Source organism: Heterodontus francisci, unplaced genomic scaffold, assembly GCF_036365525.1.
Source record: "Heterodontus francisci isolate sHetFra1 unplaced genomic scaffold, sHetFra1.hap1 HAP1_SCAFFOLD_58, whole genome shotgun sequence".
NCBI lineage: Eukaryota > Metazoa > Chordata > Chondrichthyes > Heterodontiformes > Heterodontidae > Heterodontus > Heterodontus francisci.
The window spans coordinates 10,550,860-10,559,952 of record NW_027142006.1 but is presented as its reverse complement, the minus strand read 5'-3'; the positions used below and the strand labels follow the sequence as shown (position 1 = coordinate 10,559,952).

At 42.5% G+C, this 9,093-nt stretch overlaps 1 non-coding gene across 1 annotated transcript; it reads right to left on the bottom strand.

Moving 5' to 3' along the window:
- Positions 1-400: 400 nt before the first annotated feature.
- Positions 401-474, bottom strand: trnat-ugu (transfer RNA threonine (anticodon UGU)). The gene has a single exon. It is a non-coding gene; the product is annotated as a tRNA-Thr (tRNA).
- Positions 475-9,093: the final 8,619 nt, after the last annotated feature.

The window sequence follows — 9,093 nt, the reverse complement described above, 5'->3', positions numbered from 1 at the left end:
TTGATTTTTCTTGTTCCTGACCTAGAAATATTCCAAACCTCAGATCAACCCTCCCACTTGTGTCGTGTCCCAGTCTCAGTTACAAGCAACACATAATGACACACACACTTTGAAACATACAACACGGTCACACTTTCCTTCAGTGAGATTAAGGTCGAGCTTTTTTTCCAGGTTGAATGCAACTGTGAACAAATTTGTATCAAAGAAGTTGCCTTTGAAATATCAGCACTGAATTTCTGTACGAGGAGGAAGAGCCATTCCAAACTTACATCCTTCACAAAGGCTGTTTTCTCCTGTGAATGAAACTCATCACGTAATTTGAATTCTCAGTTAAAGTTCACAAGACACAGACATATATGTTGATACAGAAACTTCTCAAGCATATTGCAAATATGAAATAAAGCTCCGCTGGGAATCGAACCCAGGATCTCCTGTTTACAAGACAGGTGCTTTAACCAACTAAGCTACAGAGCCAGATCACAAGTGATCTTGCAATTGAAATCTGAGGTGGTTACTATTTATTCTCATCCCACTTCTCCACAGGTCACAACAAAAATTTTAACTTTTCCTACTTACTGATACAGTCAATCATATGCTCTATTTTTCCCAGAATGGAAGACACTTAATGAACAACAAAATTATCAGTTTCTTATAGAACAAGTTTTAACTAATCATGAAGTAAAGCATAAACACACAGGTGGAAATTTTAAAAGTTCCCTTTTTACCTGAACCAACATTTAAAGTCCCTTTCTTCCCTCAGCTGAACACACGCACACACACATACTGAAAAAAAGGGATTTTTCTATACAATTCAGGGCTCTGTTAAAGACAAAAAAAAAACACTTGGACTGATTATTTGCTCATTTCTGAAGAAAACAGCAGATGAGATATGTTGTTCCAAAATTGACATACAGTCTAATTTCCGAGTACATGTGCACAGGTCACTAGGTTCTTTTAGAAGAGTTTATTTAGAGGCGGGGTTGAGAATTAATTTTAGCAGGCTTTCTTCAAAGACAGAATATGAGACGAATTGACACAGTGAACTTCTCAGAGTCTTTTCAAGATTTGCTGCAAAACAAGCTGGGTTGCGGTCTTCTCTCATTCCTTGACACTTCTTCTGGCTAACTTTATCAGCTGCTCACTCCTGAAGGTAAAACACAATGACTGCTCCAAACAAAAGCTTGCGATTTTTCTGCCCTCTTTGGTGCGCGCTGCTGCTGCCGGGCTTGTCCAATCAAGAGGCACGACTGACTTCTCTGTCCACATTTCCCCGTTACCAGGGCTTCTGTTCTACATTTAGCTTGAGTTGTGACAACTTGTCAACATAGTTGTCAAATTAATACTTTCAGTGCCCTCTTGAAAAAGAACTGGTCTTACATTTATTCAGTTTGATTATAATTTCCTCAACAAAATAAAATTCACAAAAAAAAAATTCAAAGTCCCTTCCATAACATCATGTACTTTCCCTGAGCTACAGGTTATTGCAAGTCTCTCTGGCTGTGTTTTTTTCTGTTGATTTTGCACTCAGGTTCTTTCTGAATCCATGTGTTTGCAGTTCTTTGTGCGTGAGAAACATGGAGATATGCTTAAAGATTTCCCAACAAATTATTCATATCTCCGTCTTTCTCCGAACTTTGTACAAACACATTAATGTGGGAATCACACACACCAGGCCGTCAAACCTCTCCGCTAAACATTGAAAGGTGACAGTGTTTATTGTGACGGGGTTCCATTTATTCAGACACATCTGGTATAAAGGTAATAGTGATCAAGATGTGATTCACACATGTAATGTATTTGTATATTATGTTCATGAGGTAATGATGTAAATAAACAATTCCTTGCACTTTCCACACTTGGTGTACATTTTCTCTGCTGATGCCCCCTGAATATATCAGAGAAAATGGTGATGAGGATGAGATGAAAGTCCGAAAATATTGGCAGCAAACAGCAGCAGGGACGGCAGTGAACAAGATCAGCCAGCTCCTGGTGAGCTACCTGCTCGGATGGTGGAGATTTTGGGTGGATTGTGTGAAGCCTGGGCCACAGACTATCTCCTCAGTTGAATGAGATGCCGCAGGGTCTTAGTGTGCATCCGATTCAAAGTGATATTTTGGGAAAATATGGCTACACCCATGGGATACATGGCTCGGAACATATGAGAGAGCTCGAGAACCATTCAGTTCATATATTGAAAGAATTGAAATGTTTTTCAGAGCTAATAACTAATTGGAATGTGCAGATGAAAATATGGAGGTCAAGACTCAGAATAAAGCAATTCTTGAGGGCAAGAAAGCAATTTTGCTAATGGAAATTAGCCTGGAAGTGTATGACCAGCTAACAAAGCTTCCTGCTCCCATCAAGGCAAAAGATGTGCCATTCAAAACAATCATCACCAAGTTAGAGGAACATTTCAACCCTAAGCCACGAGAGATCACGGCAAGCTAGAAGTTTGGAACCAGAAAGCAGAAAAGTAGTGAAACAGTTGGTGAGTACATTGTGACAGTGAAGAATTTATCACTATATTGCAGCTTTGGCACATTCTTAGACGGTACATTATGAGACAGATTTGTGCTTATATTGGTGAATGAGAAAAGATACTAAACACACAAAATCCGACATTTGAGCTAGCGTGTCAGATTGCTCTTTCCATGGAGATAGCGTCAAAGAATGCTCGGGAATTTCATCCTGTGCCAGTGATAGTAACACACTTCAGCAGAGCTTAAAAAAAACTGGAAAATGGGCTTTCAAATGGCAGATAAATTTTACACAGAGAATTGTGAAGTGATACAATTTGGGAGGAAGAATAAGGAGAGGCCATATAAATGAAATGTTACAATTCTAAAGTGGGTGCAAGAACAAAGAGACAATGTACACCAATCTTAGAAGGTTTGAAAAGGCTGCTAAGAGAAAACAGGACACTTGGCTTTATTAATAGAGGCATAGAGTAAAAGCAAATAAGTTATGATAAACCTTTATAAAATACTGGGTCTGAATGGCCTACTCCTGTACCTCCACAGAAAGCTTCCATTCCAGGTTTACACACACTTGTCAGGATCACTCTCCATAGATCCCACCACTCCATGCAAGGGTATCTCCCTCACGATCATATCACAGGTCCTTAGTCCTACCACATCCAGTCATGAATGATGGTGGACAGATGAGATGAGGAGGCTCCAAAAACATCCCAATCCTCAATGATGCTGGAGCCAAAGCTGAAGCATTTCTAACAATCTTCTGTCAGAAATTGCTCAGTGGATGATTCATCTCGGCCTCCTGAGGTCCCCAGCATCACAGTTTCCAGTCTTCAGCCAATTCGATTCACTCCACATGATAGCAAGAAACAGATGAAGGCACTCGATACAGCAAAGACTATGGGCCCTAACAACATTCCGGCTCTAGTGCTGAAGACTTGTGCTCCAGAACTAGCTGCACTCTCAGCCAAGCTGTTCCAGTAGAGCGACAACACAGGCATCTACTTGACAATGTGGAAAATTGCCCAAGTGTGCCCTCTCCATAACAAAAATCAGGACAAATGCAATCTGACCAATTACCGCCCCATCAGTCTACTATCAATCATCAGCAAAGTGATGGAAGATGTCATCAACAGTGCTATCAAGCACCACACACTTGGCAATAATCTGCTCATCGATGCTCAGTTTAGGTTCTGCCACGGTCTCTCGGCTCCAAGCAAATACTAGCAGGTAGAGTATAATATGGGAAAATGTGAGGTTATCCACTTTGGTAGGAAGAATGAAAAAGCAAAATATTACTTAAATTGCAAGAGACTACAGAATGCTACGGTGCAGAAGGATCTGGGTGTCCTTGTACATGAATCACTAAAAGTTGGCATGCAGGTAGAGCAAATAATTAGGAAGGCAAATGGAATGTTACCTTTTATTTCAAGGGGAATGGAGGACAAAAGTAGAGAAGTCTTGCTGCAAATGTACAGGGGTGTTGGTGAAAATACACCTAGAGTACCGTGTACAGTTTTGGTTTCCTTATTTAAGGAGGGATATCCTTGCAGTGGAGGCAGTTCAGAGAAGGTTCACTGGATTGATTCCTGTGATGAAGGGGTTGTCTTATGAGGAGAGTTGAGCAGGCTGGACCTGTAGTCATTGGAACTGAGAAAAAATGATAGGTGATCGTATTGAGACATATAAGATTCTGAGGGGGCTTGACGGGGTAGATGCTGAGAGGATGTTTCCCCTCATGGTGGAATCTGGAACTCAGGGACACGGTTTCAGAATTAGGGGTTTTCCATTTAAGAAGGAAATGAGGCGGAATTTCTTCTCTCAGAGATTCATTAATCTTTGCAGAGAGCAATGGAGGCTGGATCATTGAATGTCTTCAAGACAGAGTTCGACAGACTTTTATCTACCAGGAAGTCAAGGGTTATGGGGAGCAGGAAGGAAGTGGGAGTGAGGCCATGATCAGGTCAGCCATGATCCTATTGAATGGCGGAGCAGGCTCGAGGGGCAAAATGGCCTACTCCTGCTACTATTTCTTCTGTTCTTATAACCTCATTGCAGATTGGTTCAAACAGAGACGAATGAGTGGAATTCCAGAGGAGAGGTGAGAGTGATTGCCCTTGAGTGAGTGTGGCATCAAGGATCCCTAGCAAAATTGAAGTCAATTGGAATCGGGGGAAAACTCTCCACTTGGTGGAGTCGTACCTCGCACAAAGCAAGATGGTTGTGGTTAGTGGAGGCCAATCATCTCAGCCCAGGACATTGCCTCAGGAGTTTCTCAGGGTAGTGTCCTAGGTCCAGACATCCTCAGCTGTTTCATTGTTGACTCAGAAGAGTCAGAAGCGGGAATGTTCCCTGCTGATTCACAATTCCTCAGATACTGAAGCAGTCTGTGCCCACAAGCAGTAAGACCAAAACAACGTTCAGGCTTCAGCTGATAAGTGACAAGCAACCTTCTGGCCACACAAGTGCTAAGCAGTGAACATCTCCAATGAGAGAAAATCAAACCATCCACCTTTTGATATTCAGCAGCATTACCATCGCTGAATCCCTCACCATAAACATCTTGGGGGTTACCATTGATCAGAAACTAAACTGGACCAGTCACATCTATGCTGCGGCTATAAGCATAGGTCAGAGATTGGGAATTCTGCAGCAAGTATCTCACCTCCTGATACACCAAAACCTGTCCACTATCTACAAGGCACAAGTCAGGAGTGTGATGGAATACACCTCATTCAACAACACTCAAGAAGCTCAACACCATCTAGGACAAAGCATCCCACTTGATCAGAACCTAACCCACCACCTTAAACATTCACTTCCTCCACCACCAGTACACAGTGGCTGCAGTGTGTACCATCTCCATATGAACTGCAGTAACTTGCCAAGTATCCTTCAACAGCACCTTCCAAGCCCGTGACCACTACCACCTCGAAGGACAAGGGCAGCAGATGCATGGGAACTCACTACCTGCAGTTTCCCCTCCAAGTCACTCACCATCCTGACATGGAACTATATCGCCATTTCTTCGCTATTGTTGGGTCACAATCCTGGAACTCCCTCCCCAATAGCACTGTGGGTGTTCCTACACCATATGGACTGCAGTGGTTCAAGAAGGCAGCTCACCACTACATTCTCAAGGGCAATTAGGGATGGGTAATAAATGCTAGACTTATCAGCGATACTCGCGCCCAAGAATGAATAAAAACCAAATCACTCTCCAAAGATTCCCCACAATTCAGGCTTGGACATTTACTTCAGGAGCACAGAGATTTATATAACTACAACATGAGTTCCAATCTTCAGATTCCATTAGCCTTTCACATTATTTTCTACCAGTCCACTAGCTTTTAGTGATTCAGCACTCGGGTCTCTGCTTCCCCAGTTTCTAACATCTCACCACTTATAAAAAACACTCTGATCTATCTTTCGTAGGTCCTAGATGACCCCTCATTTTAAACTCCATCTGCCAAAGCATTGCTCACTCACTTAATCTATCAAGAAGATTTGAAAATAAATTTCTTGCCAAAGGATAATGTTCTGCTTCTGCTCCCTCGCCGTTTGCTTTTCCCGTTAGTCTTTCATTTGGTGTAAATCCAGAGAAAGGAAAGATGGAAGGAAGGAGGGAGGGAAAAATCTTCCTCCTTTTCGTGATCCCAATTTGATCTTCATTCCAGTCCAATTTGGTGAAGAATTCCAATTGTCTGTCTCAATTTTAATTAAGTATTAACAATTCTGGAATCACCTTCTAGATATTTAGTTTAGTTTAGAGATACAGCACTGAAACAGGCCCTTCGGCCCACTGAGTCGGTGCCGACCATCAACCACCCATTTATACTAATCCTATACCAATCCCATATTCCTACCACATCCCCACCTGTCCCTATATTTCCCTACCACCTACCTATACTCGGGACAATTTATAATGGCCAATTAACCTATCAACCTGCAAGTCTTTGGCATGTGGGAGGAAACCAGAGCACCCAGTGGAAACCCACACAGACACACGGAGAACTTGCAAACTCCACACAGGCAGTACCCAGAATTGAACCCGGGTCGATGGAGCTGTGAGGCTGCGGTGCTAACCACTGTGTCACTGTGCCACCAAGATATTGAGAAGAACAGGTTTCCAGGCCGACTTAACACAAAATTTCCCCCCCTGGAAACAACAATGCACTCGACAGTTCATAAACTAACAACAAGGATGGGATTTGAACCCACACGCGCAAAGCACAATGGATTAGCAATCATGTTAACCTCTCCGCCACCTTGTCAACTGTTTTGGTGTGATGGTCACCTTCAGCTCAGATCCTGACTGTGCAGCCAGATGTGCAATGATGGAAATGTAGCTTCTGTAAGTAAATGAAATTTCCATCACATCAGGTCATGGCCTGTTGGGAATGGAGCGGTGTGAAACATTCCAGACCATGTCCAACACGTTTCTACTCAGTGTGAAAACTCACCACGGAAAGACTGGAACATACAAACATTTGATCACACCATGATTAACATCACTCAGACACCTGAACCATTAGGTCACTGACGAAGTCATGATGACTTCTAATTTCTCATGAAATGACAACTGAACTAACTGACTGGAAGAATTGCTTTAACTCCACATGATCAGAGAGACACAGCCTCAGACTGACTTGTCAGGTGTTGTAAACAGATATTACTGCTTCTGACCTTCACCAGAACAGAGAGTGAGATGTAACATTGATCATCAAACAGACTGTGAGAGAATACAACAGAATAAAACACATGGAGAGACACTGTGGAAAAACAAATAGATTTGACTGGAATGTTGAATTTTGATTGGAATGGATAAAACACCAGAAACAACAGATTAAATTGGGATTCTCATCATCATATTGATCTGGGACAGAAAAGAGAAACTGATGGAAAGAAGGGAAGAAGGAAGAAAAGAAAGGATGGAACTGTTTACTTTTTTCAGTTTTTTCACTTGCCCATCAAAGCTGGATAAAAAAGTTGCAAATAACAGAGAATTTCACCAAAAAGGGAGATTAAATGCTGCCGAAACCTTGGATTGAAGGATGCCCCAACAGATCACCTGTTTAACTGTCTCCTCACTGGGGGATTTCAATCAGTGAGCAATATTATTCACTACTTGTTTTGTGAAATGAACCCAGAACTGTCACTTGGAATTAATATCTGTGTTCCAACTCCTGAATAATAAAATTGTGAGTTTCTCAATATTATCTGGACACATTTCCTGCTGAAAGAACTAAGAACTCTTTTCTAGTTTACACAATACTATATGCACACTCATCAAGCCTCCTAAGCTGGAATCCTTGGTGCTGCTCTCTCTTCTCCCAAACCTCATCTCATGTGACTGTTACATCATCACTCTGACAGTGGGAGAGGTTGATCCCACTGTCTTCAGCATTAACCCTTTACATTCTTATGCTCCACTGTCTGTCCAAAAAATGGTTAGAGAACTTCCTTCATTTATCGAAACACCAACAGCTGCCAGTTGTCAATCAACTCAAACCCATCAGAGAGAGAGAGAGAGAGAGACTGTCAGAGAACTTCCTGCATCCAGTCCTGACCCTGTCACACTCAGCAGCTGCTCACCCAGACCCCACTCTCATCAACACTGAATACTGTTACCGAGACCCTTCAAATAATGTTTATAAAAGGCGGAAACATTCAAAGTTCATCGCAGCTGGACTGAATAGAACAAAGTTTAATATCTTTTCACCGTCACTCGGTGACCACATGAGAGACAGTCCTTAAATCAGTCGCATAAATTATCAGCTGGAAGAATGTTTGTCATTGGGTTGAATAATTTCTGTGTGAGAAATATTCCAGCATCATAAACCAGGGGAATGTGCTGACTGAGCTGTGTCTTCATCTCTTCTGGTCAGTCGGACAGTTCACCCTTCATTCTGCTCTGATTCGCTTTCCCCAAGCGGATCTTCAGATTCTCAAATAGTCATAGAGTCGTACAGCACAGAAACAGGTCCTTCGGCCCACCGCATCCATGTCGACCATAATGCCTATCTATACTAATCCCACCTGCCTGCATTAATTCCATATCCCTCTCTGCCTTGCTCATTCAAGTACCTGTCCAGATGCCTCTTAATTGTCACTACTGTTCCTGCCTCCACCACCTCCTCAGGCAGCTCATTCCAGATACCCACGATTCTTTATGTGAAAAATTTACCCCTTTGATCCCCTTTAAACCTCCTCCCTCTCACCTTAAATCTATGCCCTCTAATTTTAGTCACCCCTCCTATGGGAAACAGACTCTGGCTATCTATGCTATCTATGCCTCTCATAATTTTATATACCTCTATCATGTCTCCTCTCAGCCTCCTTTGCTCCAGGGAAAACAGACCCAGCCTGTCCAATCTCTCTTGATAACACAAGCCCTCCAAACCAGGCAACATCCTTGTGAATCTTTTCTGCACCCTTTCTAGCTTAATCACATCTTTCCTGTAATGCGGCAACCAGAACTGCACACAGTACTCCAAATATGGCCTAACCAACGTTATGTATAACTGTAACATGACGTCCTAACTCTTGTACTCAATGCCTCGGCTGATGAAGGCAAGCATGCCATACGCCCTCTTCCACCACCCTGTCTACCTGTGTT